Source organism: Carassius carassius, chromosome 41 (genome assembly GCF_963082965.1).
Source record: "Carassius carassius chromosome 41, fCarCar2.1, whole genome shotgun sequence".
NCBI lineage: Eukaryota > Metazoa > Chordata > Actinopteri > Cypriniformes > Cyprinidae > Carassius > Carassius carassius.
The window spans coordinates 12,375,781-12,401,444 of NC_081795.1; the positions used below are offsets into that span (position 1 = coordinate 12,375,781).

A 25,664-nucleotide genomic window follows, 5' to 3' on the forward strand; every position below is an offset into this window, starting at 1 on the left:
CTCTCACACACATACGAGAAAGCACACATGCATATTGTTTGTAGTAGTACAGCCAAACAGTGTTTGGAATAATGAGCTCCCGGAAGAAATGCTAAACCTCGATAGGTGGTAAAACAGTAGAGGGTCCGAACAGGTCTGGCACCTGAACTGATTTCAACCTCCAAAGACATTATATGTTTATTTAACTGACAATCTAAAGAGGACAAAATCTGACAATATAATATTCATCATGACAAATAAAGGCATTCCCACAGGTTCAGAGTATAAATAGAAATAAACAAAAAAATGCAAACTAATAAATTAAAAGTAACTCTTTGGCGGTATCCAAAATATGCACACTTCCCTACTATACAGGAGATGGAAAATGTACTATGTAGAATGTCCAAATTCACATTATTTATAAAACAGCAGATGAAAAGTACCAGGATGACTACTACTCTGGACTGCTCAAACAATGGTCGTGAAAACAAATTTCATTTACATTTTCATAATTTTTATATATATATATATATATATATATAAAAAAAAACATTTATGTACATTAAAACACTGTACTTGGTATTATATTACCTTGGCATTAAACTACAGAAAACCAGTTAATGCTGTTGCATGAGCGTTTCTAATACAGCTAATGCTGGGCACTTTCATGATGCTTCCAAACCTTTGCAAATCATATATTTCGAGCCAGTGATTCAGACTGTATATCAAACTGCCAGTCACAAGATTTCATTAAAGTGAGTCTTAGTTATATCATAACCTTTGAAATGCTTAGAAATTTTGGTTGTTTGTCGTTAGGGGTGATCTCTTTGAACCCATGTCTATATGGGTTCTACCTGATCTCCAATCAGTTAAAAAATGTTAAATGACACATTTGTATAATATAAAGGAAGGATTATAGGTATTATTCTCTTATTGGTCTGATTAACACATTTCCAAAATATAGAAATACTGAATAATTTTGCAATGCAAATTGTTCAACTGACACTTTGCATCTGATTTGGTGTCATGATTGGTCAGCTCGCATGTCAAACAAGCTCCTTGCAAAGTGTCGAATTAAAAGTTTCAAAAAGCTTCATTTTTCCCATCACAATATAACAGCTGAGGGAGTGACTGCAAATTCTTTCTCTCTCCTTACCAGCATAATTTCCCCCTCTTTTCTTAAGTGAATTTTTCTTTTGCTATTAGAGCAAATGGGAATGTAAAAGTGATATGTTATAGTTATAGTTCATATTCACCACAATAAAAGTTTACCCAACTTAGATGAGTGTTGTGATTGTAGTGTTTAATTACTTTTTAAATGGCCGCAAAGTAATTAATTATTCAAAAGAAGTGCCTACTCAAAAAGGAAGCGATTTCAGATGAACTTGAGTCCAATCTCAACTATTACGTGACTCACTTAATGTGCTATAATCAAATTGTGGGCGCGATGAAACCAATATTTAGGTGTTCGTTGTGGGTGTTAATTGATTTCTAGTGAGGTGCTGTGTCATTATGTAGAAGATGCTGGTGTTGGGATGTTCAGAGTTGCTTGCTGTGAACATCCTTCCTGGTGTTGGTGGAAAAGTACCAAGAGAGAATAAAACAGATTTCTGTCTGACAAGAGGAGACAGATAGTGTCTTTCACTCACTGAATCACTCATTCATTCAGAGATTTACTCACTGATGCATAGTATTATTGACATGGTGGTTTGTTCGCTCACTACTGCACCTGCTCAATCAAATAAACTGAGCACTGATGAATAATACAAAATAACATTTCTAATCATATTTTTTAAGCCCATACATAAGACAAATTCTTCAGATTTTTGGTGAATATACACTCCATTTGCAGCACAAACTGACTTTGTGATGGCTAAGGTTCAAAGAAAAACCCAAGAAAAAGGCACTTAAATACCAAATCTTGTGAGAGGGAATGCTTGTAATACACTTGTATTAACTGGCATGTAAATTCATGCCATGAATCAAAGAGAGGGATCCCTGCTGACTGCTAATGATTATAGTTGTTGACAGTGCTGAGTACATTGTGGAAAGAGTTCTCCCTCTCTTTCTCCATCTCTTTCGCTCTCACACACTAGATGGCTGGACATGTGATAGGATTACTATGTGTGAGCCTGTGTTTTGCAGTCATCTCATTGCTTAGACTGGGAGATTGGATTCACATTCTGACATTCACAACAAATCTATGTGGGATATATATATGTTCTAACCCATGGAATATTGCAATGTGACTTACATCTATGGCAAAATTCAGAAGAAGCCAACTGACTAGAAGAGGTGTAAAGTGGTGTTTGAAGTGGACTAAATGATTGGAAATCTCTTGGAAACCAAAGAGAGAAGCATTTGGAAAAAGCACAGAATTAATTTTCCTTTCATGCTGACTTTAAGTTTCATGCTACAACTAAAGCAGACGAGATAATTTTATGTGTGCTCCATGCTGCCGTTTGAAGTGGAAGAAATTGTTTTATCAAATATGAGATGACCAAATGACACACACACACACACACACACACACACACACACACACACACACACACACACACACACACACACACACACACACACACACACACACTCTTATATTTAATATATATGTCTTATTTCTCTTATAATCACTATTTTCTACAAACAGTTCATTGCGTCTTAAAACTCAAAATGATGGAGTACTCCACATAAGCTTAAATTTTTACTCCTCACAAAATTATAGGCCTACAACAACAGTTCATCTGACACAAAACATATTACACTACCGACAGAATAATCTAGTGCACTTGATTAATCTAGTGTCCACAGGCGTCTTCATAAATACTGCATACACTGTTGGCACTAGTTTAAAATTCCAACCTGTACAGGAAACAAAATTGCATTGTGTGGTTTAAATTATTACAAATGACAAATGAATGACCTCTGATAGCATGAACAAGCTCTGAGGTATAGTAACAGAATGCATAACCACTTATATTATGTCAGCACTCTGAAAAATGCATGTATACCTTTGTGCAAATTAGTTTGTATGTGTGTATGTTTGTGTGAACGAGGAAATGAGTCAAGGTTTCAGGGAAAAGGTGATCTGTCTAAATTGAGGGAAATAATCCTGGAAGTATCACTTTGAGTAGCCCTTGGGATGTTCTTATCAGTCTCTAGAGGCCAAACAGCTATCTTGTCACTCACCTGCCCACATCATACTTTTGATAGTTACAGAGTCAGAGTGTGACATCTCTGTCTCAAGTCCGCAAAAACGAAATGATTAATAATGAAAACAACTGATAACAAATTAATTATCAATTAGATGAGTCTATGCCATTTGTATGAGCTGTTGCATAAAAAAAGAGCAAACGATGAATAAAAGCAATGCATACACCAATAAAACATAATAAAATAACAGTGCATACTCCAATAATACATACTAAAATAATCTTTGTTTTAATAACAACTTGTGAATTTATTTATTTCTTTTTTTTTTACTCTGAATATCTGTTTTTATAGCCTTCAGTTCACACATTGGAGAATGATATTGGGCAGGAAGTAGAACAGTTAGGCTATTCATTAACATACATTATTTATTTATTTTAAAGGGGACATATGACATTGTTAAAGACATGTATATAATATATTTAATATGACATTGTGTATTTGGTGTAATGCAATGTGTTTATGTGGATGAAGTTTCAAAAAACATTATTTTCCACATACTGTACATTATTGTTGCTCCTCTATGTCCCACCTTTCTGATACGCGTTGAATTCTACAAAGCTCACTGTAATGATATAAAACTTCCTATTCATCCGGAAGAAGGAGGCGGGAACCGGCGGACAATCAAATAACATTTTAATAATGAAAAATAAACACAAAACAGCGCACCAGCCCCTCACGGACGACTGATGCGCACAAAATAAAAACATAAACACAACTAAAAGCCCAGGCCTGGTCCTCTCTCGTCCTTCACTGTCGTCGCTCCAGTTTTATATCCTTCCATCTCCTCCGTGGGCCTCGAGACCGGCGGGTCGAATAGGTGTAGTTCATCTCCAATCACTCCACCGGCCTCGCTCCCACGTCACTCGGCCCCGCCCCACTCGTCACATACCCCCATCGCCCCTCGCAGGCCGGGGGGTACTCCTGAGACTGCGCTCTACACCCCCACCCCCCCCTCCCTCCGGGTGGGACCGCTCACGGGGACCTGCGGGAACCTGGGGGTAGGACAGGCGAGGCGAGAGAAAAGGAGATGGCAGGAGGAGCGACAGAGACGAGAGAGGGGAGAGAGGAGAAAAAAAATTACAAATAAATAAAATTCCGGTTCCCAGACGCACTGCTGCTCGGCCCTCCACCGGCTGGGTGATCTCCTCCGCGGTGCCTGGCGGTGGCACTGGACGGCCCTCGGCGGACGGCACGACACTCCTCCGCCGCCTGGTGGACGGCGACGGCTCCTCCGGTTTTGGGCAGCCGGCAGGAGTCCCCCGTTCCCTGCTCTTCCGGATTCCTTCACGGAGGCAGCAGGCTCCGGCCCCCTGGCGAACGGCGCCGACTCCTCCGCTCCCTCACGGACGGCAGCCGTCCCTCCATATCGTGGGCGGTCGGCAGCGAGCTCGCCCATCCCCGGCAACTCGCTCCAGTCCACCGCCTCGAGCGTCCATGGCGGCATCCTCCTCGCCTGCTCGATGGCACCGCGGATTCACCACAGCGGCGAGGGATCTTCAGCATGCGCGTCCCTCCTTCTCCCGGGCTTCGGCACCACTGTAATGAATTAAAACTTCCTATTCATCCGGAAGAAGGAGGCGGGAACTGGCGGACAATCAAACAACATTTTAATAATACAAAATAAACACAAAACAGCGCACCAGCCCCTCACGGACGACTGGTGCGCTCAAATAAAACCAAACACAACTAAAAGCCCAGGCCTGGTCCTCTCTCGTCCTTCACTGTTGTCGCTCCAGTTTTATATCCTTCCATCTCCTACGTGGGACTCGAAACCGGCAGTGGGTCGCAGGTGTCACTGATTTGCCCAATCATTGCTGGCCTCACTCCTGGTTCCCACGTCCCTCGGCCCCGCCCCACTCGCCACACTCACCAATCCCACAAATCTCACCCTTCACAAATGAGGCATTTGTGCATCCAGTGGAGTCTGGATATCATGCCACATAAACATAAACCAAGTTGTGATCAGAGAAACGACAAACAACAAGCGCTACTCTACACTGCTCAAAATTCTCAATTGAATCATCAGTGGCAAATTCTTTTAATATGAAAACATACTGTGAAATGTGTTGCTCACATCTGAATATTTAGGTTGAACTGTTCTGGAACAGTGCTGTGTAAATATAACTTTACCACTGATTTCTAGTTGTGTCCTCTTTGGAATGCCAAACAAAGAATTTTCGCTTTCAACACCGAAAGACAGCAGAATCAAGTCACACGTTCTTTTTTGTATGAAAATACAAAATTGGGCGGTTTTATGCAAATCTTTCCACACAGTGATGTAGACATGTGGGGAGTGTTTAAACAAGGCATTTTAAGAAGGCATGGTCAAGTCTTAACTTTTATAAAGAATATCTCTTTGGGTTTGAGACTTTAGTCTTTGCAACTTTAGGGATCTTTTTTATGCACAAACAGTTTGTTTCACTCCAAAGAAAAAGGATGACCCCTCTAAATACGATTAATCTTTTCAAATCTATCTTAACTGATTATAATCATTAGTTCCAGCCCTACAAGTAATTTGCTGAAAGTCTACTATTTTTTCATATATTTTAATAAAGAATACAAATATTAAGGAAGGAAGTGGCAGAATATCCAACTCTGTCCTCCGATGTGTTGACCTCTTTATTATTATTGGTGTAGCTTTTTTTGGGCACAACAAATCAAGTTTCTGAGTGCGAACTGCCTTGTCTAACCTCCATCTTGAGCAAACCACTGGCTTTATGCCATTTTATCCTGATAAATTGTGTCTTGAAGCAATAAAGTCTTGGTCTGGCATATGTCTCTTTGTCAAATAAGACACTAATCGACAGCAGAGCTGTCGTTCAGCATCACAGACAGCTCACAGACAGCTCACATAGCACAAGATGGTTATTTTACACCTTCCCCACATTTGTTAAGCCAAAACTAATACATTGACAGATGTTCCATGTGAACAGTGGAGAGAAACTGACAGTGATAGTTAGGTGTTACAAAAGTAGCTGGAACACATAAAAAATTATGCAAATATAACTAGTAGAAATTACAACAGGAAAGCTAATTATTCTGCTATTGGGTTTCGTGTGGGGTTATTAGTTTTGTCTACCTCTCACAGTGAGGTGGATATTGCTATACTGGCTGTATGCTGTATGAAAACAGAAGCCAACCAGCTCAGGGGTCCCCCAGGGATCGGTAATTGATCCCATGCTGTTAACTCCAAATCTCTTCTCAATGCAGCTGGACCAGCTCCACCTCACCTTTCATCAGAAATAATGGTCTGTCTTGCATGCTGTCCAACACCTGAGATTAAATCACAACTGGACAGAACAGCTCTTTATCTCACAATCAATATGACAGTCATGAAGCTCTCACTACTGAAATGCAGACAGACCATATTTAAGATTATTTGAGATCATATTTTATTTTACAGCATTAGTCTCTGATACACTCGCACTGTGTTAAATGTGCAATTTATGTTTGAGATTTTGAAATCACATGAAATCAATGTGCATCACTTTAAGTGCCAAAATCGTTCTCTCTTCTCAGTTCTATATGTCTTTTAAGTTATGATTTTTTTTCTTTAGCTAAAACGCCTGAGTTGCTAGCATCTATCAAAAGTTTTATTCAAATTTCTATTTTAGTCTCACCATATACACATATTATGATTAAAACTAAAATTCTTTAAAGGTGTCATATAATGCAATTTAAAGTTTTCCTTTCTTTTTGGAGTGTTACAAGCTGATGCATAGATGAGTGCATAGATAAGATCGCTGAAGTTGCAAGATTTAAGTCTCAAACCCAAAGAGATATTCTTTATCAAAGTTAAGACTCTGCCACGCCCCCCTAAAATGGCTCATTCAAACACACCCTCATGTGTCTACGTCACTATGAGGAAATATTTGCGTAATGCCGCCCCAAATGACCATGCAAAGAAAGAAGTTGTGGTTTCAGTAACCGCAGCTAGTGTTGAAGCAGCCATGTCAGGGAGATGCTGTGTGAATCTAGGCCTTCCGAAAGTACTGTAGATGCATTTAGGAATCTTAAAGATTACTTACAAGTTACAACAGAACATCAACACGTTTTGTGAACCTAGGAGAGCAGGTAATTCTGACTTTGCTACGACAATCTGGCACTCCTGAATCATCTACTGTAAGTACGTTTTGTTATTAGTTTAAGAATTTGCTATTGACTGTTCCAGTTCTGAGTTTTGCACATTGTGTGTGTGTGTTTGTGTGTGTGTATGTGTGCGCACTCGCATGTGTGTGTGAGAGAGAGAGACAGGGTCACATCACAATGGAGTCAGCTTTCTTAACCATCTGTGGCTTGTGTACTGCAGTGCAAACACATACAAGCTTAATCACTGTGTCTGTCACATAACTCTGTTCCCCTTTCGGACTTGAACTGATGGTAAAACTAAGGCATTATTAACTGTCTTTACATTTATTTTGAAAGATGAAGCTAGCGCTTATGAAAAGGGGTGTTACATTTCTGAAGAGTGCATGCAATGTTCGGCAAATCACAATGCACTTGGTAAGTTGGCCAATCAGAGCAAACTGCGCTTGTCAGAAGGAGGAACTTTGTAGAAAACAACACGTTTGAGGGGGGGGGGGCATAGAGGACCTACAATAATGTACAGTATTTCAAAAATAATGTGTTTTTTGAACATTAAAATATGTTAACATATTCTGTTACATCAAATACACCAAATATACATACAGAGAGAGAGAGAGAGAGAGAGAGAAGAGAGGAGAGATGGCAGAGTGATACAAAAGACATAAAAAAGCAAAAATACAGTAAAGTAATAATGCCAAAAACATATATGACATATACAGTACAGACCAAAAGTTTGGAAACATTACTATTTTTAATGTTTTTGAAAGAAGTTTCTTCTGCTCATCAAGCCTGCATTTATTTGATCAAAAATCAGAATAAACAGTAATATTGTAAAATATTTTTACAACTTAAAATAATAGTTTTCTTTTTGAATACACTTTAAAAAAATAATTTATTCCTGTGATGCAAAGCTGAATTTTCAGCATCATTACTCCAGCCTTCAGTGTCACATGTAACATCCAGTCTATCACATGATCATTTAGAAATCATTAATAAAAAAAAAATTCTAATAATATCTATTCTAATAATATATTTTCTTTACTATCACTTTTTATCAATTGAACACATCCTTGCTGTATAAAAGTATTGATTTTATTTAAAAAAAAAAAAGAAAGAAAAAAAAATTACTGACCCTAAATTACTGACCAGTAGTGTATATTGTTATTACAAAATATTTATATTTTAAAACATAGCTTCTTCTTTTTTTTTTTTTAACTATTTATTCATCAGAGTATCCTAAAAAAGTATCACATGTTCTGAAAAAATATTAAGCAACAGAACTGTTTCCAACTTTGATAATGAATCATCATATTAGAATAATTTTTAAAGGATCATGTGATAATGATCCTAAAAATTCAGCTTTGCATCACAGAAATAAATGATAATTTAAAGTATAATAAATTTAAAAACAATTATCTTAAATTGTAATAATATATCACAATATTACATTTTTTTTCTGTATTTTTGATCAAATAAATGCAGGCTTGATGAGCAGAAGAAACTTCTTTCAAAAACATTAAAAATAGTAATGTTTCCAAACTTTTGGTCTGTACTGTATATGTAACATATTGCTTGATCGATCAGAAGCAAGTATTCCAAAGAGTTGTGTAATAATCATGTAATAATAATAATAATAAGAAAACTGAAAACTAAGAAGCCTGAGCACAGCTAATTGATAATTTCAGAGTAATAGAATATAATTTCAGACCCATTTATCCTTATTACAGATCGTCCAAGGCAAGACCGGACATGCAGAGTGAATCGAACAAACCCTCAATCATTCAAGGAAGGGACTGAATACTGGCATCGCTTGCAGCTAATGAACTCAATATAGCAGGTGCCAGAGACCAGGCACTGCTTCATGTTTTTCTCAGCCGAAAAATAAAAGATTGATCTTTTAGCACTTTCACTGAAATGAATCCCCCAATTGTGTAATTAGCGCAGACGTGGATTAGGAGGTCTCAAACACTTTACATAATTATAAAACAGTGAAGTTGTAAATCATCTGCTTATTGCCTGAGGGACACTTATGAACGTTTTTTTCTGGGAAGAACGAATGTAGTCCATGCTTATCTGCGCATTGGGTTAACGGCAGGAACTTTCAGCAAGTGCTATCAGCTCAATACAGTTGTCAACAGGGAGTAATCAAGGCCACAGAGGAAGTATGACTGCAATCAAGTTGACAGAAATGAATCAATATGCAACAACGCTTAAGAAAGGCAACACCAGTTAGCCAGAGTTTGCGGCTAAAAAGAATGACAATTTTTAGCAAATATCTCAACATGGCCATTGGATCTGTGCGTAACACAGTTGACTGTAATTGCACTGGAAAGAAATGCATGATGGCCCCCAAATAGTATAGCATTGCTTACAAGATTTCATTACCTCTTAAATAGCATATAATTAAATGTACAAGCTGCAAATATCAGGCAAATTTATAGTCTTTCTGATCACGTACTATTACAGTGCTTCTTTCATTACACACTCTATTGACCGCTGAGCTTTACATCCATCCAAACAGACAAGCAGAAACCATGAAAGTTCCTCACGCTTGAATAATGATTTCTGTGTATTGATAAGCATGATACGGACTTTGGCTTCCATAAGTCAGTGCAAACGACTTTGCTCAGACCTCACAGAACCATGTGTTGCGAACCTGAACGCTCTTAATGTGTTCAAGGGTTGTTCCACCATGTCACTGCATTGAAGGAGCCCAAGAGGGTTGAAAATTGATGCAGATGAGTTGATTTGGATATTCAGGAGCTAAGTTGGTGGTAAATGAGGTCAGCAAATAGGACAGGATTAACCTTTTGTGTGTAATGTAATGAAACGTAAAATGTAAAGAAATTCATGCAATGTTTTTAAAACGAAAATAAGAATTGTAAATGAAATTGAATATTGGCTTGACAAAAGCTAGTTTTGAACAGACAGACAGACAGTTTCTCTTCCTGTCATTCCAATTTAACTTAAACTCAATTCGATTAAAATTCACATTTTAAACACGTTTCAGCCAGTTACTGACAATGTAGAAACTTAAAATCAATCCCATGTGAGATTCAATTATGATTATGCCCTTAAAGGGTTAGTTCACCCAAAAATCTAAATTATGTCATTAATAACTCAACATCATGTCGTTCCAAACCCGTGAGACCTCCGTTTATCTTCGGAACACAGTTTAAGATATTTTAGATTTAGTCCGAGAGCTCTCAGTCCCTCCATTGAAACTGTGTGCACGGTATACTGTCCATGTCCAGAAAGGTAAGAAAAACATCATCAAAGTAGTCCATGTGACAACCGAGGGTCAGTTAGAATTTTTTTTAAGCATCGAAAATACATTTTGGTCCAAAAATAGCAAAAAACTACGACTTTATTCATTATTGTCTTCTCTTCCGGGTCTGTTGTGAGAGTTCAAAACACAGCAGTTTGTGATATCCGGTTCGTGAACGAATCATTCGATGTAACCAGTTCTTCTTGAACCAGTTCACCAAATCGAACTGAATCGTTTTAAACGGTTCACGTCTCCAGTAAGCATTAATCCACAAATGACTTGAGCTGTTAACATTTTTAATGTGGCTGACACTCCCTCTGAGTTAAAACAAACCAATATCCCGGAGTAATTCATTTACTCAAACAGTACACTGACTGAACTGCTGTGAAGAGAGAACTGAAGATGAACACCGAGCCGAACCAGATAATGAACGAAAGATTGACTCGTTCACGAGTCAAGAACCGGTTGCATCGGTTTTCGGATCACCAGTAGTTCTTTTGGACAGTTCGATTCAATAAACCGGTTGAAGAAAATGGTTCACCGGCGATTGTCATTGGCGATGATTTCCCTAGATTCAAGCCTTCGGTTTTCCCGTGCTCATAACACTAGCACAGAATCAGTTCAGAATCAATCACCAAAAGAACCAGTTCGGTTCAGACACACTTGTGTGTCAGTCTGCTTCCCGCTGAATCACACAACACATGCGCAGTATCATCAGCTCCTCGATTCTCGAATCGGACGTGTCTGACAGAAACGGTTCTTGACTCGAGAACGAGTCAATCTTTTGTTAGTTATTAATGACATAATTTTGATTTTTGGGTGAACTAACCCTTTAAAAGGTAGCTGTCTGTGTGATATATAACAGCAAAGCAACGCATGCTTATGGGCCATATATTTTAGCAATATAATCACAGCAAATACAGATAATATGGTAATAATACACAAATGAACAAGTGAACGATCAGCCTGATATCCTCAGCAGTTAGCAGCTGGACCACCATGCTTGTATATGCCTGGATGTATGACTCTGCTCTGATCCCGGCTTGAAGCTCTGCCGTGATGACATGTCTGACAGGGCGCATCAGGACCATGTGGCAGGGAATTTCAACATGAAGAACAAAACAAACAGAAGACAGCAAGGGAGAGAGAGATAGAGCAAAAGAGTGGCAGCTGACGACAACCATAATATGTGGAGAGGTGGCCCAATGCGGAGGTCTGATGAGCAACCTTCAAATGAGATCAGAGACCACCAGCAGCTGATGCAACTGAGCTGATGTGATTTATTTAATCCAGCTGAGTAGTTTGAAACTAAGGAGAACAAATCACTTTGATGGAATTCATGGCGGAGACGAAGGAGTAGAGAGAGAGAGACAGGCCTGTTTCACATAGCTTCTGAAGCTCACAGCATTTCTGCTGTGTAACTGTGGCTTAAACAAAAACAAAACAAAAAAACAACAAAACATGATTTCTGAGTTACTATATTGAGGATTTGCTTTGATAATGGCCATAAATTATACAAAGTGTTATCGGGAGTTGGCTATTGAGAATTATTACATACTTCATATTCATCATATTTACATCATATTTACATTTAAATGGTAATTAGTCTACTCAGAGAGCTCAGAATGAGTCATCGGGCTTATGTCGGGGACAATTTGCCCGATTCAACATGTTGAATTGCTGTTGGGGCTGTCAGGACCATCGGCGAGAGTGAGAACTCTGATTGGATGTTCAGTTTAACGAATGAGTCAGTGCCTGAGAATTAAAGCGAAAGTGATAAAAACAAGCATATAAATGAAGGTGGTACAGACAGAAAAGGCTGTTTAAATGTTACATGATCATTCCAAATCATTCTAATACGCGAATGTTTTCATAACAACATGAGCCACTTCAAATGATTGAAGTGATCAACGTTACTGATATTGAGAATGGTAAGCAAGCGCTGCTTTCTTTACATTTCGTATATCTGCGTTTTTCTCATATATCTTTGTTTGAATGACGAATATATACTATTAATAGCTGCTGATATAGACAGTTAATTCCTCTCACACATGCACAGAATGCACGTGTTAGTTTGCTGTCGGCTGTAGTCTGCATGCGGTGTGTTTCGAGCGCAGCTTTTTGGTCCGACGCTGCCGATGTGAGGTGACAACATCGTTGGCCTTCGTTGCCGCTAGTTCTTTGAAGTCGGCTTGGTGTGTCCCGGCCTTTAAAATTCAAAATGATCATTTCCTCACACATATTGTCACAAACTCAAATGGCTTTCCTCTGCACATTCAAAAGATGACATTTTGAATAATGTTACAGCTCCATACAATGAAAGTCCAAAACATTTAAGGTTAACTGTTTTACGTTCACATCAATGTTTTGGATTCAACTGACTTTTATAATATTGCTAAAAAAAATTTTTTTTTTCATTTATGTTTTTTTTTTTTTTTTACATACTTTCTCCAAAATATCTTATTTTGTGTTCTGTACATTTTTTTGGGGTGAACTTTCCCTTTAAAGAACAGTTCTCTCCAACTATGGAATCAAAGATGCTTTAGGAAATGTATTCCACCCTAAGGCATCTTTCTCAGTAAATATCAACTGACAGAGCTGTATTTACGTCCACTCTCACTAATAGGACAGATGGGTAGGGTTCTTGACACGCAGCATCAAAACAACACAGAGGCACTGCTCGCGTTGCTCCATGATAAATGGAAACTCTTTTTGGTGATTGTGTGATCACGGCTAATTCAGACGGAGCCATTATCTGAATCGAGCGATTGTTTCTTGATTATTCATGACCTTCTCCTTTACAAGGCCCTTCCCTGCAGCTGGTTTGCTGAATTAATGTTTCAAGGAGCACATGGTCGATCTCATAAGCCCCTATCAGCTAAATCTGGTAAAGATAGATTTATAAGCAAGGAATTCATTTGTTCCTTGAGGCTCGTGCACATCTCCTTGCAATCCATTAAATAGTAGCCAAATGACGAGCATAATTGCTCATTAGTCTCTAGGGGCCATCATGCGGGCCACCTTGTATGTGCATCAAGAGTGAGTAGGACACATACAAGCACACACACACACACACACACACACACACACACACACACACACACACACACACACACACACACACACACACACACACACACACACACACACACACACAAAGTGAGCAAGCTGGTGAGAGAAAGAGTCTGTTTCCTGATGAAAAGAGGGGAATCTAATGCTACAGAACAGCTGATTAGGCCTCTTTAACAGGTCAGCTGTACATCTTTCACCTCGGCCCAGTGCTGGATGCCGAGCTGAATTATAGGAGGTAAACAGAGTAGACGGCTTGGGCTAATGGGAGTAGACGGCCTTGGTGAGCTGCCCTGGTCAAGTGTGTCTTTCTTCATTTCCTCTCTATCAGCTTCTGTGAGGAGATTGGACCATGAGGAGACCCCGGCAAGCTTACCACTCACCCTGCATAATTCTCTCTCTCTCTAACGTATACACACACGCACACACACAAAATGTATACACACAGCACATAAAAGGCCAGTCAGCACTTTCAGTGGAAAGGACACTCCAAAATGAGTCTGTTTTTTTGCAGCGGGAGATCACAGAGCATGAATAAATGAAGAATGGCAGATGGTCCCACACACACACACACACACACACACACACACACACACACACACACACACACACACGTACACCAACAAATGTTTGTTTCATATTATGCTCGGTACTTTGCATGGACTTCTATTGTTTTTAAAGTGAGCTCATTGTTTTAAATTGAAAAAATTTTCATTACATTTCATTGGGAAGTAATGGAAGGTTGTATTATTCTTGTAGGGGAATTTGGTCCTTGCAAAGAAAACAAAGGTGCAGTCACATTTGTGATGGAAATCCAGTTATTTCAATAGGAATCCAAGCGATTTTGAATTTTGCATAAGGGGAAAAGATTTCTTTATGCAGATTTTAGAACCGGTTCAAGTTAGTCACGCGATACTGCGTTGACTGACAGAAAGCTGAATGGTTTAAGCAGTACTACTGACAACAGGCAATAGACCTTTTTGGCCCCAAAAATGTAAAAAGTATCATTATCAAAAATCATTAAGTGTAGCCTGCTTCCTGAAATAAATAACCGACTCGGTGTAGTCCGAGTCACAAACTAATCATCCTAAAGAGCCAGTACTTTGCATGAATCCAAAACATAAATAATAAAAGGCATAAAAAAATTGTAGCTCAAACCACAAAACAAATGACTGTATTGAATAGTTTAAAAACGTTCGTTATAAATGTACATATCTTATAAATTTGATTTCTATTGGCCATCCCTGTATTGGCTCACTCTATACACTCTTAAAAATAAAGGTGCTTTAAAAAGTTTTTCAAACAATGCCATAGAAGAACCATTTTTGGTTCCACAAAGAACCATTCAGTCAAAGGTTCTTTAAAGAACCATATCTTTCATATCTTTTTATAATCTGAAGAACCTTTTTTCACCACAAAGAATCTTTTGTGAAACAGAGAGGTTCTTCAGATGTTAAAAGTTCTATAAGAAAAAGGTTCTTCTATGGCATCGTGAAGCACCATTATTTTTAAGAGTGTAGATAACAAATTCCTTGGTAAACACCATAAAACAAGGTTTAATGTCAGTTTTAACCGACTTATCAGTTTGATTATAAGATGTATGCGACTTTTCTTTCAGTTCCCTTACCAGTAACTTGAAATGATAAAAAAGCAAATTACACAGGCGAGTGGCATGACAGCCCATTCATCAGTGTCATGTGAGGCTGGGCCTCATGGGGCTGCTGAGGAGACTTCGAGAGCGGCCAGTAATGACAAAACCCCTCCATGTTCCACAGAAATACAGCTGCTTGGTGATACTGACCAGCTCTTTATTCAGTCTAAATTCCTTCCTCTTTCTCCCTTCCTGTCTCTCTCTACTGCTTGGTATCAAGTCTCTCCTGAACCTGGCTCACCGCTGTTACCTTGTGTCCTCTACTTTACCTCTGAACACCCACTAATGTTTGCTCTCCGTGAGTACAACTTCAATAGCCTTTTTAACAAAGGCCCCTGCTGTTTACAAACCGTGAAGAAACCTTCCCTTTCTGCACTTATCTCTGAGAAAAAAATTCCTTCCTGCTGGATAATGCTCCAAAATTTAAACGGTGGAACAAATAATAGAAAGAGAAACTGGTCTTGTTAATTACCAGCAGTGACTTCAGAGTTTGAAAGAGCTAAAAACAATATTGTGTGATTTAAGTCTGGCCGTTTTCAAAAAACCTGGACCAAAGGATAGTGTGTACTCATCCCCCTATCATCCAAGATGTTCATGTCTTTCTTTCTTCAGTAGCAAAGAAATTTAAGGTTTTTGTGGACAACATTCCAGGATTTTTCTCCAAATAATGGACTTCAATTGGAGCCAACAGGCTGAAGGTCCAGCTTCAAAGGACTCTACATGATCCTAGCTGAGGAATGAGGTCTTATCTTGCAAAAAAATTAGTGATTTTCTTAAAAAAATAACAATGTATATACTTTTTAAACACAAGTGACCGTCTTGCACTAGTTTGACTTCATGCATTACGCAGTCACGTTGGAAAGGTAACGCATGATGTAGGCGGAAACACCGACCTGGTGTTTACAAAGCAAATGTGCAGAGAAAGTCTCATGCCCTGTACAAAAAAAGGTAAAACAACGATGTTGGACGATTTTGAAGTTGGAAAAAAATATCCCTACTACCTGTTAGGTATCACTGAAATCGGTGTCCTGAGAAATATCACTCGTTTCTGTGACAGCACTAGACTTTAGAAACTGCTCTGTAAAAGAGGAGACTTTAGAAACTGCTCTGTAAAAGAGGATAAATAACCGAGGCTTGCAAGAATCAAGTATTTCTCTCATCCCTTGTTCACATTCACGCACAAAAAATATATACAACCCGAATTCCGGAAAAGTTGGGACGTTTTTTAAATTTTAATAAAATGAAAACTAAAGGAATTTCAAATCACATGAGCCAATATTTTATTCACAATAGAACATAGATAACGTAGCAAATGTTTAAACTGAGAAATTTTACACTTTTATCCACTTAATTAGCTCATTTAAAATTGAATGCCTGCTACAGGTCTCAAAAAAGTTGGCACGGGGGCAACAAATGGCTAAAAAAGCAAGCAGTTTTGAAAAGATTCAGCTGGGAGAACATCTAGTGATTAATTAAGTTAATTGATATCAGGTCTGTAACATGATTAGCTATAAAAGCTTTGTCTTAGAGAAGCAGAGTCTCTCAGAAGTAAAGATGGGCAGAGGCTCTCCAATCTGTGAAAGACTGCGTAAAAAAATTGTGGAAAACTTTAAAAACAATGTTCCTCAACGTCAAATTGCAAAGGCTTTGCAAATCTCATCATCTACAGTGCATAACATCATCAAAAGATTCAGAGAAACTGGAGAAATCTCTGTGCGTAAGGGACAAGGCCGGAGACCTTTATTGGATGCCCGTGGTCTTCGGGCTCTCAGACGACACTGCATCACTCATCGGCATGATTGTGTCAATGACATTACTAAATGGGCCCAGGAATACTTTCAGAAACCACTGTCGGTAAACACAATCCGCCGTGCCATCAGCAGATACCAACTAAAGCTCTATCATGCAAAAAGGAAGCCATATGTGAACATGGTCCAGAAGCGCCGTCGTGTCCTGTGGGCCAAGGCTCATTTAAAATGGACTATTTCAAAGTGGAATAGTGTTTTATGGTCAGACGAGTCCAAATTTGACATTCTTGTTGGAAATCACGGACGCCGTGTCCTCCGGGCTAAAGAGGAGGGAGACCTTCCAGCATGTTATCAGCGTTCAGTTCAAAAGCCAGCATCTCTGATGGTATGGCGGTGCATAAGTGCATACGGTATGGGCAGCTTGCATGTTTTGGAAGGCTCTGTGAATGCTGAAAGGTATATAAAGGTTTTAGAGCAACATATGCTTCCCTCCAAACAACGTCTATTTCAGGGAAGGCCTTGTTTATTTCAGCAGGACAATGCAAAACCACATACTGCAGCTAAAACAACAGCATGGCTTCGTCGTAGAAGAGTCCGGGTGCTAACCTGGCCTGCCTGCAGTCCAGATCTTTCACCTATAGAGAACATTTGGCGCATCATTAAACGAAAAATACGTCAAAGACGACCACGAACTCTTCAGCAGCTGGAAATCTATATAAGGCAAGAATGGGACCAAATTCCAACAGCAAAACTCCAGCAACTCATAGCCTCAATGCCCAGACGTCTTCAAACTGTTTTGAAAAGAAAAGGAGATGCTACACCATGGTAAACATGCCCCGTCCCAACTATTTTGAGACCTGTAGCAGAAATCAAAATTGAAATGAGCTCATTTTGTGCATAAAAACTTTCTCAGTTTAAACATTTGCTATGTTATCTATGTTCTATTGTGAATAAAATATTGGCTCATGTGATTTGAAAGTCTTTTAGTTTTCATTTTATTAAAATTTAAAAAACGTCCCAACTTTTCCGGAATTCGGGTTGTATTTTGGAGATCCAAAACAACAATGGTCTGCACTGATTCTTATTGAATGAATGAATGAATGACTTTATTGACATAGTACAAATACAACCAGAGGTGGGTAGTAACGAGTTACATTTACTTCGTTACATTTACTTGAGTAATTTTTTGGGGTAACTAATACTTTTCGGAGTATATTTAAAGATGGGTACTTTATACTCTTACTTGAGTAAATTTTTTGGGGAAAATCTGTACTTTTACTTCGTTACTGTGGGCGACGATCCTCTCGTTACTTTATCTTAATGCAATAAATGTTATAACTGCTTCAGTTTATTCCAAACGCGCCGTCTAATTTTCTCTGAGCAATGAGCGATGCCCATTCGCGAATGATTCATTCTTTTGAGTCAATTCTGTTCAAAGGCTTGATCAAACCAATTGGCAAACGAGTGAATTGGTTCATGAATCAGTTTGAATGAGTCGTTCAGTTCCCTGCCGCACGCGCTGAGCATCTGAAGTGATTCACTCAGAGTTTTAACGTTTAAGAACAGAAAGAGCGTTGAAAACGTGGCTGGAACTGCACTGAATTGAAAGCAAATCTGCAAAGGCTATTATTCGCTTGCGATGGAGATCCTTATTAGATGAACACCGTGTGTGCTGTATACTCTTTAACAGGTAATAACTTGGGCTACATTCAATTACAGTACACGATACCACTGTGACATTAGTTTGTTGTACATGTGTGGCTTATAACAGAGGGGAGTCAAGTTGAATGCAGCTTCCAAAAGACAAAAAATAGCCGATTAAGATTTTATTAATTTTAATACATATCATCAGCTGCTAAATTGAGATCTGTGATTGCTTGCTGGCGCTGAGCCAGAGATAGATGTGTTTTTACAGCGCTGCGCATTATAACAAATCACGCATGATTATTTTGAGCTTATTAAAGGATTGGCCAATCAGAGGAGTTCAGATGAGTCATCGCTAAAATGCCGGTGCTTCCTTCACTCACTCACTGACTGAATACGTCTTTCTGGCGAATTCTCTCGTCAGAAACAACAAAGTGCAGATGTGTGTACGAATCTTTAATTAAGATATTGATTTCACAGTGTTAACCGTTTCAGTGATTTTAATGGGAGATTCTGAGAGTGATTAAAATCTAGACTGTCAGTGAAAATGATCTTTAATAATGTAAATGTTATTTGCTCTCTTTCTGAACAATGAAAGATTAGTAGCAATATTTATATCACATTAACTTTCAATGTTAAATTCACATTTAATATAAAGTCAGTCGTATTAAAAATATGTTATGGCATGACACCTATATCTGTTACTTAAGTAAACAGACAGGGTTTTATAATAAATTACATAAATTGGAGTAAAGGCTGATGAAATATATACATTTATACACACACACATACATTACATACATTTTATCTATATATCTAAATAAAAATAGGCTCAGTATACATGACCAAAAGTAACTAGTAACTAACTACTTGAGTAGATTTTTTATCCGATACTCTTTTACTCTTACTCAAGTAACTATTCAAGACTAGTACTTTTACTTTTACTTGAGTAAATATTTCTAGAAGTACTTTTACTTTTACTTGAGTACAGTTTTTGGGTACTCTACCCACCTCTGAATACAACATTGGACTGGATGCAATACTTTGTGTGCATAGTCAAAAAAAAAAAAAAAATTCAATAATCTAAATAGTACACAAATGACAGGATCTGTGACAAAACAATACACACAGAAGATGTCTCATTCATAGTTTTGCACAGAAAAAAATAAATTGCATTTGGAACGATATGAGGATGAGTAAATGATGACAGAATTGTCATTTTGGTATGAACAACTGCTTTAACTTGAAAAAAATAATGTAAGTACACTTTGTAAAAAATAGGCTATACTTGAAGTACAGGATTATATTTCCAGATCATAAAAAAATTCTAAAATTGCCTATAAAATCGGCTTCTTCATAATTCATGTTAAGTAGAAAAAAAAAGAAAGAACAAAATGTATTTCTTTGTAAAGCTTGTGGTTAATATGCAATTAATCTAATCCTCAGGTTCGTAATGTCTTCTTCACAAGGAAATCTATAATTACACTTGTGAACCGAATCTGAGGGACCTTCATCAATTTTTCTCATCATATTCTCTATTCTTGTTCGGCAATGCATGTGATGAGGGCACACAAGCTGTGCCATGTGTTTCAACAGATGTGTCAAGAATGTGTCAATGAATTTGTAAAAAAACAATGTTTTCTGAGAACTTTCATAGAAATGTTCAGATATGCCGATGTGAACTTTCTGATCTGTAGAGAGTGTTCAATAAAAGCAGATCTCTCAGGCTCTCTGGTTTCACTGGCACACCTCTTCCATTTAAACGCAGCACAAAGGCTGAAAACCCTGGGTGACAGTCAAACACAGACGGAAACCTTCTTCACTCAGGAAAGTGTTATTGCTTTCACAAATCACGAAGCAACAATCCCTTTACTGCTCACCTGTACACCAATCACCACCAGAGAGAATACATCTAGTAATTAGAGCAAAATGGCTTCGCCCCTTTCCTTTCATTATTGCAATTAACCTACTGAACCCGATCTCTAATGAAGGGGGGAAGGATGTTGTATCAAATTACAGGGATGTTTCATAGCAGCGGTAGCTCTTCTCTTCCTGTGTGATAATGAGGACAAGATTGGAATTGACATGTAACATCTGAAAAGTTTCTGAAAAGAGCAAGCTGGAACCTGTACTGGATGTTGTTGGAGATGGAAGACTGACAAGACTCAAAGGAAAACGGAAGGACTCTCTAGAACAGATGTTATTAATTTATTCTTTTAATTAAATTGTAGCTAAAGATGCTAAATAATAGCATTGTTGTCAGATTTTATTGCTAAGTGTATAGACCTAATCAACTTCTCTATGTATTATAGAACAGCAGTTGTCAATTTTTTTTTACTCAAAGCCCCCCTTTCAGAGGCAGTGTTTAAAGGCCCTCTTATCTAAGCTGATGTCAGGTGTTGAAATAAAAATAAATTAAATGCTGCATATCTTCATTGTAAGTGTTTTAGTTTATTTGAATTTTAATTGAGATTGTTAATATATCTTAATTGATATTATTTTAAGAATTATTGTGCACCTTCCTGGAAGTTTGCAGAGGCCCACTATTTAAGAACCACTACTCTGCAACAGGGATTAGCATTTTGTATGTAGCTAAATGATAGCATTGTTGCTAGATTTTAATATAGTTTTAAAGATTTTTGTTTTTCTTTATTCATGTCCAAGTCTGATGCACACTAGAAGTTTTTTTAGCTTGATTGTAGCTTAAGATGATAAATGACAGCACTGTTGCAAGATTGTATTGCTGATTTATGAAATATGTAACTGAAACATACACTTAACAAACCATTTTAAAGATTTGGGTCTTTCCCTATAAGAAAAATCGGTATTTGTATGCTCATATCTACAAAAACATAGATAGTTATTCACTTGCTTTTAACCAAAAATTATAATTTACTACCCTCATGTACTTTTAAAACCCTTATGACTGTCTTTTTTCCTGGAAAATAAAAATGAACACAAAACAATATTTTGAAGAACGTTGTGAACCAAACAACATTTGAGTCCATTGACTTTCAATACACACACACACACACACACACACACAGACACACACACACACATATATATATATATATATATACATATATATATATATATATATACATATATATATATATATATATATATATATACATATATATATATATATATATATATATATATATATATATATATATATATATATATATATATATATATATGTATATATATTAGGGGTGTAACGGTACGCAAAAATCGCGGTTCGGTACGTACCTCGGTTTTAAAGTCACAGTTCGGTTCATTTTTGGTACAGTTAAGGGAAAGAAATGGAAACATTAAACTGCAGGTTGTTCATTACTATAAACTTTTTTTTACAATTTGTTTACACTTTTTTATACTTTTTAATAAAATATATATAAAATTAAAAAAGAATAAGAAATAAAATACTGCTGCAAAGTTCTCCACTAAATACTCTCAGTCTCAAACCAATATCATATAATAAAATATAATGAAAAATAGAAATAAATAACTATGATTACAGTGCAGCATTACCAATCCCAGCTTGTATGCCTGCTCATATTTAAAAAATATATATAACTTTTCCAAAGTGTAAAGTTGCAGCATCAATCAGTTTTGAGATGCCTTTTGAAAACCTTAGGCCGGTGACACACTGGCATATTGCACCTGTCAAACATAGTCTATTTTGCCGTCAATACTGTTGACGGTGTCCTTTATCAGTAGGCTTTATATTTATGCTCAACATGAAGTATAGATATTGTTGTAGTGAAGACAAGATCCTGGTCTGTCGGCACCTCGGCGGCCTCCCTCTATGTCACCTACAGTAGCAGCAGCGCGCCATCGCCGCATCAGGCACGATTCTGGTGTGTAAAGACACAGAAAACGAGAAGCAGCCATCACGCAACTAACAAACAGCACAAATGCCACGCTTACGCAATGCAGCCTGTGTGTCACCGGCCTTAGAATCAGCTGCAGGGCGGGATTTGCGCTGACCGCGGAGACTTCCGCCACTTAATATGTTCGTTTGGAAACACGAAAATGCCCCCATAATATATATATATATATATATATATATACTGTTTGGAACGACAGGAGAGTGAGAAAATTATGGCAGACTTTTTATTTTTGGGAAGATTATCCCTTTATAGCAATAGCAAATGCACTTGATGAATTTGGGAATAGGTTTGTATGTTTGCCGTCACAACTAATGACTGATTCTTCTAAATGATTCATAAGCAGCAGGTGAGCATGATTCACAGCTTGTCTGGACAGTGGGAAGTCCTGATTTACATTCGCTGTAGTTTCTTTAATGTACAGAAACAATACATCTGAGCCGAGATCCCACAGGGACATGAATTATTCCCATGACAGATGGATTCAGGTGAGATGACAAAGATGTGTGGGTGTGATGTCAAAAATTGTCTTTTAAAAATGCCCCGCCCCCAGCACAGTCATAAATTGGATTCACTTATCAGCAAACTGATTCCATCTCTTAAAAATGTCTAAGGTATCCTCTGCATTTAAAGAGGCCATCCATCCATCCCATTCGGTTTTGGGATTGTTTAAAAATGGAGGCAAAACAGTTTGGCCCCCATGTTGGTAAGACCTCCAGCCAGCTTCTTTTTAGGTCAGAGGTTCCCAAATTTTTTTCATCAGCTGTACACCTGTGAAATATTTATTTGAAGTATCTGAGAATTTGAGCTTATATTTTAATAATGCAATGACACATCTGCATGTCCACAGTCAGTTCTATGATGTTGGCTAATGGTCAGATACAGTAAACAGATAAAATATTATTTATTTATTTATACACTTTTTATTCAATGTTTTATTTTGATTTGTTTTCATTTTTTAGATTCTTTAAATATAGGGCTGCACTTACTTCGTCATACTATGATTGTGATTTGAACTGCAATATGAAAATAATGAAAACTATATCTAAGTATACTGTATATAAACTTATATATTTTACTTTATATATATATACTTTGCAGCATGCCATATATATATATATATATATATATATATATATATATATATATATATATGTCAAAGCTTCTTTATCAATTACAGTATATTTCAATTTCAGTTTTATTTTAATTAACTGCGCAGCCCCATTTGTTAATTTTAAACTTGATGAGACTAATAATTAATATATCTATATACAGTATCTAAAAGAATATATTTTGAAATTCTATTGTAATTTCAGTTAATTGTGTAGCCCCATTTCTTAATTTAAATTTTACATGTGACAAAAATCTAATAATTAATATATCTATATATCTAAAAGCATATTTTAATTATATTTTGAAATTTTTTATATTAATTGTGCAGCCTCATTTCTTTATTTATTATTAAATTATGATTTAATAACCACCCTACAGTTCCCCTCACGAACCCTGTTTTAGGTAATAGAAAAAAAATAAAAATAAAAAAATAATTATTGGGAACACTTTAATTTTAAGGACCACTTATTGCTATTAATTAGTTGCTTATAAGCATGAACATTAGCATATAGGCTGTTTATTAGTATTTATAAAGCACATCCCTTAATCCTACCCCATACCTAAAATTAATAAGCAGTTTGTTCAGGGAAAACTCTTTAAAATATTTGTTCCCTATTCTTACAATTTTTTTCTTCTAAACTGGTCCACTTACTGTGCTTCCTCTAAGGTAAATGAGCTTAAACTGGTTCTTTTAACTGAAAGGTGATACTTCCATTATTGCTGTTGCTATATTTCTCCCGTCTCTGATTTTGTACCTGTTGAACACACACCATGCTGGTTTAAAATAGACTTTACAGCATGTCAGCTATAACCAAAGGTGCCCAGAAATGGTTTCAGTAATTCCTCCATGTACCTGCACCACCACAGTGCTTCATTACTCCCCAGAGCGTGGCCAGAGCAGAGGCTGAAGAGCTCTCTCTGAGCCATTTACTGATTACTGGGTTTCTGATGGATGTAGTGCGTTTATGACAGGTCTTTTTTCACACTGTGATAATGGCGTAATGAAACACCAGTGTACGGAAGGGAGGACGGTGTGGTATTGGTGTGTTGGATGCATGAACGATTGTAGCAGGAGAGACTAAATAAGTGAAGGAAAGCAGTGGGGGAAATGAAGTGGCTTCTTTAAATTAGATTGGAGTGTGTTGAAGTGTGTCGGTTTGTTCCATGCCGAGGGGTTGTTCTTAAAGCACTCTGAACTTAAAGAAGCATCGGATGAAAAAGTTTTGAAAAATCCATCCTGGTTTGTTATTTTTTGCACACATCAGTGTGAAAAAGAAAGATTTAAAAGAAAACATTGAAGATACTGTTCATATGATCCTTGAATCATCAGTGCAAGTGTCACAGCACTTTATGCTTGATTTCAATGTCCTTTAACATGGAGGCCTCATCATTAGTCATTTTCTCTCAGTATTAACATTTTCTGGATATTTGCGTACACTAATTATTGTTTATGTAAATGTATGCAATAAAAAACAAATAAACAATATCAAAAAGAAATTTAAGAAGAAAATCTTCCCTCCAATATTAAAATTAAACATTAAAATAGTATTAATGTATATAATTATAAATTGACTAAATTCACTTTTTAATATCAATTAAATTCTTATGACCCTGGACATTATTTTTTGTTTGTTTATTTTTTTATTTATATTATTATTATTATTATATAATATATATTTTTTCATGTATTATTGTTATTATTATTATTATTATTATTATTATTATTATTGAAAATGTATATAAAGTTTTTTTTTTAAAGAAAGGAATATTAAAGTTATGAATAATAATATTAAGAAGCATTAAGCTGATTAAAAGTGACAGTAAAGACATTTACAATGTTACAAATCATTTCTATTTTAAATGAATACTGTTCATGTGAACTTTCTTTTGATCAATGAATCCTAAAAAATGTCATGGTTTTAACAAAAATATTAAGCAGCACAACTGTTTTCAACACTGATAATAATAAGAAATGTTTTTTGAGCAGCAAATCAGGATAT

The 25,664-nt window shown here is 37.0% G+C and overlaps 1 protein-coding gene across 1 annotated transcript in view; it reads right to left on the bottom strand.

Annotated features, from left to right (window-relative positions):
* The window catches only part of LOC132122760 (glutamate receptor ionotropic, kainate 4-like), a 351,304-nt gene that overhangs the window by 67,980 nt on the left and 257,660 nt on the right, over nucleotides 1-25,664 (bottom strand). The gene's annotated exons all lie outside the window — the stretch shown is intronic.